Below are 7,232 nucleotides of genomic sequence, written 5' to 3' on the forward strand. Positions count from 1 at the left end.
AGATGAGTAAATAAAAGAAGATAGACATAATTTGTTTAATAACATGTATGCACCACATTATTTTTTTAGAGGTTGTTTTGGTAAAATTGTGTGATATATATATATATATATATATAAAATTTATTGTATCTTGCATGTATACACATCTTATATATTTAAGTATATATTAAATATTTATGAATCTTAAAATTCACGATACAAAACGATTTACTATTCATAATATCAACTCTTCGATACAGTACTTGTATCTCGATTCTACTATCATGATATGCAAAAGCATCATTTGGGATTGGGTTATGTGTTTTATTTTATTTTTTATTGTTATTATTATGAGTGAAGGGGTTTAGGGATGATGTTTACATGAGTTCATAACTAAAACGGATGAGACCAAGGCAAATCTTCTTCGCCTAACACTGTTATTGAACTCTCCAATCAGAAGAATGGTTCAGCTATTATACCATGTATAAAACGATACAATAATTTAACAAAACCAAGGAGGACTATAAACTAAAAAAAAACTTTGGGGACTAAATAATTGAATTAATGAATTGTCAGCATACCAGAATTATCTTTTAATCCATCTTCTAAGTCTATCCTAATGGTTGCTTCATGCACTCTCTGTTGAAGAAGTTTAAAATGTCCATACATATTCAAATTGCGAAATTGAGAACATGTTCTACATTATATAATTTGAAAAATATTTTAAAATATTCTGAATTTATAAATTATATAATCTAGATCATATAGTTTAAAAATATATTTTATATATAATTTAAAATGTAATTTAGATTAGATAATCTGAAAAATATTATAGATTGTAAATGTAATGTATAAATATTCTAAATTGTGTAATTTAAAACAATTTAAGAACATTTCAAATTGTACAATCTTGGTATAATCTAAAATATATTTTTGGATTTGGAAATATATTTTAAATGATATAATTTATAGTATTTTTTTAATTGTATAAAAATTTAAATTATATAATCCACAATATATTACATTCCAAAACAATTGTCTTTTTAGAAACATACTTAGATAATTAGTATGACAAGAAGAAAAAATAATACACTGAATATTCACAATTTAAAATATATATGGCCTATCATAATCAATTCTGGCTAATTATACCAATATAAACATCTATGATAGAACTAAAAATAATATTTATGTAGGTTATACCTTTGAGCATTCTAATAATAATTGTTTCATTTTCCTCTTCTTCCTTGTTGTCATATAAAAAATCATATCTTTTGAATTTAGTTTATTAAAAAATACTCTACTAATTTAAGAAGTTCAATACTACCGTCATTGGATTCATTTCTACTAATATTCCACAACCTTTTCTCTTCTATTTTTTATATTATACACTTATATTTTTCTAAACAAAAGTTGAAAGTTGGAATGAATATGAAACAACTATTAGTCTTTTTTTATCTATTTTGATTCTCTTAAAGAATGAATGAAGAAGCATGTTTGATTCCTCTCACAGAACAAGAAAAAAAATATGATTGGGCACTTGTACCTAAGTATTGAAGGACACTAGTTTCTAACAAATGTTTTTTAGGGTCATATTTGGTCTTCCAGGAAAATAAGAAGATGATAGAGGCAAAGGACTTATATGGTAGTCATGGATCCCTCAAGAGGAAGTAAGTAATATGAATGTTAATTTAAGTATGCATTACATTAACAACTCATTTATAATTACAATAATAAGATTTTTCTTTGATTTTTTTTTTCTAATTTGGTGTTATTGAATACAAAATGCAATTTAGATTTTATAGTAATATAAACACACGAATGTTATTTATTTATTTATTTATTTTATTTTGTATAGCTGATAAAAGAAACAATATAAACGGAAACCAAATAAAAAAATATTATCTAGATTCACTAATTTCATATAATAGTGGATAATTTTCTAAAATTATGCCCTAACTTTTAACTCTATATCCCTAAAAGATAGATGAATAACTGACCACTTTATTTGAACTTAATTAAATTTAAAACAGAAACTGAAATTTTAAGTACTAAATTCTCTTCCTTTAACTATATACAAGTGCATTTAATTTAATTCTAATGTTTCAATTATGCCCAACATATTGCATCTACCTAATAAATATATCGAGCATGATTACAATGTCCAAATATATTCTTTTATCTACCATTCAATAAATTTTAAATATAAAATAACGATAGTTAATGACAAAATGTTTAATTAAAAATTATATTACATGAGTTATCATTATCAAATTCATGTATTTTACCAAAGAACATCATCAAAAGTATCTATATCTTTCTTAGCTTGATTCTATCCACAATATAGAAAAGTTAGCCAAAAGAAAAAAAGTAAGTTTATAAATATTACTTCATGATAAGTTGTTTCTAAAGTTCACTCTCTTCCTAATTCAATATATTAGTTTAATATTGAAATAAGCCAACAACGTCTGGGTGGTGTAGTTGGTTATCACGCTAGTCTCACACACTAGAGGTCCCCGGTTCGAACCCGGGCTCAGACAATATCCAATTTCATTACTTTTAATTGTTTTATGTTCTTGGTTGATGCATAAATTTTTCTTCATAAAGTTCTTTCAATTTTTTTGTTGACTTTTAGCAAGTGAAACTGAAAAGGTGTTCATTCAACAATTAATTTTTCTTATGTTTGGTCTTGACACTTCCTATGAGTTTAGGATTATCAGCATCATATCTCACTCCTCAACTTTACATCCTTTCTGCCAATCTAGAAAACAGTGGTGAATGCTTATAATTTATTGAAGAATATGATGCAATATACTTTCTTCTTCCTTGATCAGTGAAGATTTATGAGTGTCTGAAAACCTGGAGCCAATCAACTACTTCATTATAATACAAAACTGTTAGCTAAGACATCAATGAAGTAACTAGTAATGTGCTTCTTTTAATAGACAATAAGATATAGTGGTAGCTTCAGAAATGCCCAACAAGGAATTGATATTGTTGATATATACAAATCAGATATATAGTTCTTAATGTTATGTTCTAAGAGTTAAGCAGTGTCATCTAACTGCTTGTTAAGGAGAGTAGTAAGAGGAGATATTTAACTAATTTGTGACAGAAATTGTCATTTTGAAATGGATATTCTGAGATGGATACTCCAATGAAGAGCCTAAAGCCAGAAAAACAAGTGATATATTTGCAGTTCAAGGTCTGAGATAAAAGTGTTGTAGTTGAAGCATATTTTAAATTGAGTAACTAGACTCATGGGTACCATGAACTCCGTTCACTCAATGTCATTTTACACTGTTATATATCAGCAAAGAAAATTTCAATGAACATCATTTCTTCTATTTTAGGGTCTAAAAAAATTGAGTTTTGAAGAGGAAATTACTAAATGTTTTGTGATGGTCCTTCTTAACTGCAAAGGGTGCTTAAAGTGCTGGTGTTTTAGCACCTTAAAAGAGTATTCTAGGGGTCATCTTTATGAAGCTCGGATACGGCTAAAAATGTGTTGTCGGTGTGTCCGATACACCGCGGACACAGACACAGACACGCGGCGGAAGCGTGCCCGACACGGTGTCGGGCACTTTTTATTGGGCCGGAAACGGTTTTTCTTCTTGAACACGTCAGAAAAGCTCGAAAAAAAAACGCGGTTCAGTGTTTTAAAGAACTCTTCTTTTCCACACTACATCTCAGATAAAATATGATAAAATCTCAAACAAAATATTAAAATCTCCAAAAAAAGTAAAAGTTAAACATTATGTTTTTCTTGATTTTTTTTCATATAACAAAATATATTACTACATTTTAATTTATATATAGCCGTGTCCCGTGTCCTATAATTTTCAGTTTAGCCGTATCTCCGTGTCCGTATCGTATCCGTGTCTGGGCTTCTTATCCTTACACTCATTTCAAGAGTTGAGAAATGAGTTTGGGTTGGTAATTGTTAATCCTTAAAGAGTGTTACAGAAGGAATAAATACAGATCAGGAACGAAAGACAAAACTCCAAATTTATGCTAATTTATTGTGATTAAACAATTTGTTATTGTGTGCAGGCATTACAGAATGCAAATGCCTAGCAGAAAGATTCCTCACCTTTTTTATCTTCAAGAACAAAACCAACATTCTCACTTCAATTCAACAACTAAGGACATATCCATATTCAATTGGATCATATTTTAAATCGAAATTCATATTTTTTATAAAAATAATTTGGATAAATCCAAATCCAAATATTTAAATTGAATCTTAAATTCAAATCCATAATTTAAAAAAAAAAATAGTATAGTCAAAATTTATGCTGGAGGTGGTAGAGAGAGAACTTGTGCTAGTACTCTTAGTTGGTTTAAATGCTTATGACAATAATCCAAGTGAGGAGTCCCTCTATAATATCTAGAAAGTTAATTTTACAATTGGAAATTTAGATTTTTTAATTTTTAAAATTTGTATAAACGAAATAAAAATTTGATCTAAAAAAATTATAAAAATGGATCAAAATATAAAGATTATATTTAAATAAATGAATTTTTAATTCATCAAAACCGTGTGAAATTGGAGCACTTTGATCCAATTAGATTTTTGAAAAATCTAATAGTCTAATAGTAACGTACTAACAAAGTAAATATAATATTGTAATATCTTTTTATTTTAATATCTCTTGTGGGATAGATACTCATGATTTTCAACATGTGGATAAAAACAATTGAAAAACAATACACTATAAGAAAATCATGAAATAAAAATTAATTTTAAAGATAAAAATAATTATTTATTATAATAACTAATTAAATAATAAAAACTAAAATATTGGTTTCTAAATTAATTTTTATTATTTTTAAATAGTTTCTAAATTAGTATCTAATTAGCTACCAAAGTTTTAACTACCAATTATTTAAATTATAAATTTGGTAGAAAAACATTGGTAGCTAATTGGATACCAATTTAAAAACAGTTAACAATAATATAAACTAATATAGAAATCAAAAGTTTTTTTAGTTTTTAAAATGGTCTATAATTTAGTCATTATAGTAACTAATTATTTTTGTCTCTAAAATTGATTTCTATTTCATGATTTTCTTATAGTGATAGTTAGAAGGACTCTGTGAATAAGAGTGAATAATTGATTTTAAACAAATTCATATTTTAAATCAATATTTAGGAGAGTAGAAGTAAGATGAATGATAAATTTATTATCCTATAAGAACATAAAGGTCTCAGTTAAAACTTCAAAAAATTTGAGTAATCATTTCAGTTAAACCACTTCACTGGATATTGAGAATAAGATAGGATATTCTAATTTTACTGAAGATTTGGACACAATACATTTTTTACCACCTTCAATTATCCCTGTGTGCATAAGATGAAACTTTTTGGTGGTCAAGAAAAAATACCTTGACCTGAACTGAACTTTTCTTATGATAGGTAATGGGTTGTAGTTAAATGTTTGGTAATAACTACAAAGATAATGTCTGGTATGAAAGTAGACAAGTACATAAGTCTACCAATTAATTTCTATATACAAAAGGATCCTCAATAGGATTATCATCATTGAAGTTAAGTGTTCCATGAATAAGTAATTGGTTTGTTACCAAAGAGACTAGTGACAACAACCAAAGATGAAATATATTTTCTCTTAAAAAAATACTTTTGTTGGATTTGGAAATTTCCAAGTCTAAGAATTATTGAAGAGAACCAAGGATCTTTGGTTTGAACAAAGAAGACAATGTTAATGATATAGAGTAATTATTTTTAGACTGTAAAATCATGTTGCAGTAATATTGATGAGAACTTGTAGAGCCATTGTGTAGAGACTTGTCTAAATAAATATATAAACTTATTTGTTGTTGTTTTGTAACTTTGAAGAATATCATATATACTTCCTCAAATAACTCATCATTTTAAAATACATTATCGATATCTAGTTGTTGTAGGTTCCATTTTTTTGCAATAAGTTTGGTCACAAATGAGAAAGTATCTTAAAAATCAATTTCAATTTGTTGTGTTCATTTGACTATCAATCAAACTTTGTACTTATCGACTAAACCATCAACACTATATTTCAAATTGAAAACTCATCTATACTTTATGTTGTGTTTGCCTACATGTAAAGGAACTAAAAACCAAGTGTTATTATCTCTCAAAGCATTAATATCTTGAGTCATAACATATCTCCATTTAGGATAAGGAACTACTTAGATGACAAAATTGAGGCTCATAAATAGTAGAATTTTGGTTTATAAAGGTTTTATATTTTGGATTGAATTTGTCCAAAAAAATAAATTTTTTGAATGGGATAAGGGTGTGAGGTGTTAAAGCGCAAAGTCACAAATAAAAGAGTTTATTAGACATTCTAAATAATCTTTAAACAAAGGATTCAAGTTCATTACCTGGAACATTGATGTTTCATATACACTGAGGCTCATTAGATTAATGAACTAGAAGTATCTAAGGCAAATCATCACTAATGGACAAAGGAATCACCTTATCATCAACAAAGGAGAAAAAATCTCTAGAAAAAATCACTTTCTTGAAAAAAAAATATTTCATGAAAGAACACATCCATTGAAATAAATAAAAAAAATTGTTTAGTTTCTGGATTGTATAATTTGTATCCCTCGTAGCCTCTAGGATAACCAACAAAAATTGATGAAATGACTTGAGAAGTAAATTTGTTTATAGAGAAAAACAAAGTTAATGCATAAGTCATATATCTAATAATGATTGATAATTAGGTTTCGATTGGTATAGAACATAAGAGAGGTGATTTCTGTTATAATATTAGAGAAAAAATTTATTGATTAGAAGAAAAATAGTGGAAACACACAACTCCAAAATTGGATTGATAGAAAAATCCAAATTAAATTCAGACTGAATGAATGTTAATTTCTCTTAACTACTAAGTTTTATTGAGGTCTCTAGATGAAAAAAAAAAAAGTTGATGTACATTATCTAATATTAATAGAAAATCACTAAAGACAAGCTCTTTTCATTTATCAAACCTGAGACACTTACTATTGAACCGAAACAGAGTTTTAACCATCTAAAAAGATTGTTTTATAATATTAACAGTTTCATACTTGCAAAAATAGACTACAATTGTTAATTTTTTAAAAAAAAAATTATCATCGTAAGTAAAATAATAGTAAATGGAATACTTTTTAGTGAATTGAAGGCTATATTTTAAATTTAATAAGAGAACAAAAATTCTTTGGAAATAGAAAAATCATGTGAAATATGAAAAAGAAATTCATTACTC

The 7,232-nt window shown here is 26.5% G+C and overlaps 1 non-coding gene across 1 annotated transcript; it reads left to right on the forward strand.

The window, feature by feature from the left end:
* The first annotated feature begins 2,445 nt into the window (after positions 1-2,445).
* On the forward strand, positions 2,446-2,519 carry TRNAV-CAC (transfer RNA valine (anticodon CAC)). The gene has a single exon. It is a non-coding gene; the product is annotated as a tRNA-Val (tRNA).
* Positions 2,520-7,232: the final 4,713 nt, after the last annotated feature.

This window comes from Phaseolus vulgaris, chromosome 8 (genome assembly GCF_000499845.2).
Source record: "Phaseolus vulgaris cultivar G19833 chromosome 8, P. vulgaris v2.0, whole genome shotgun sequence".
NCBI lineage: Eukaryota > Viridiplantae > Streptophyta > Magnoliopsida > Fabales > Fabaceae > Phaseolus > Phaseolus vulgaris.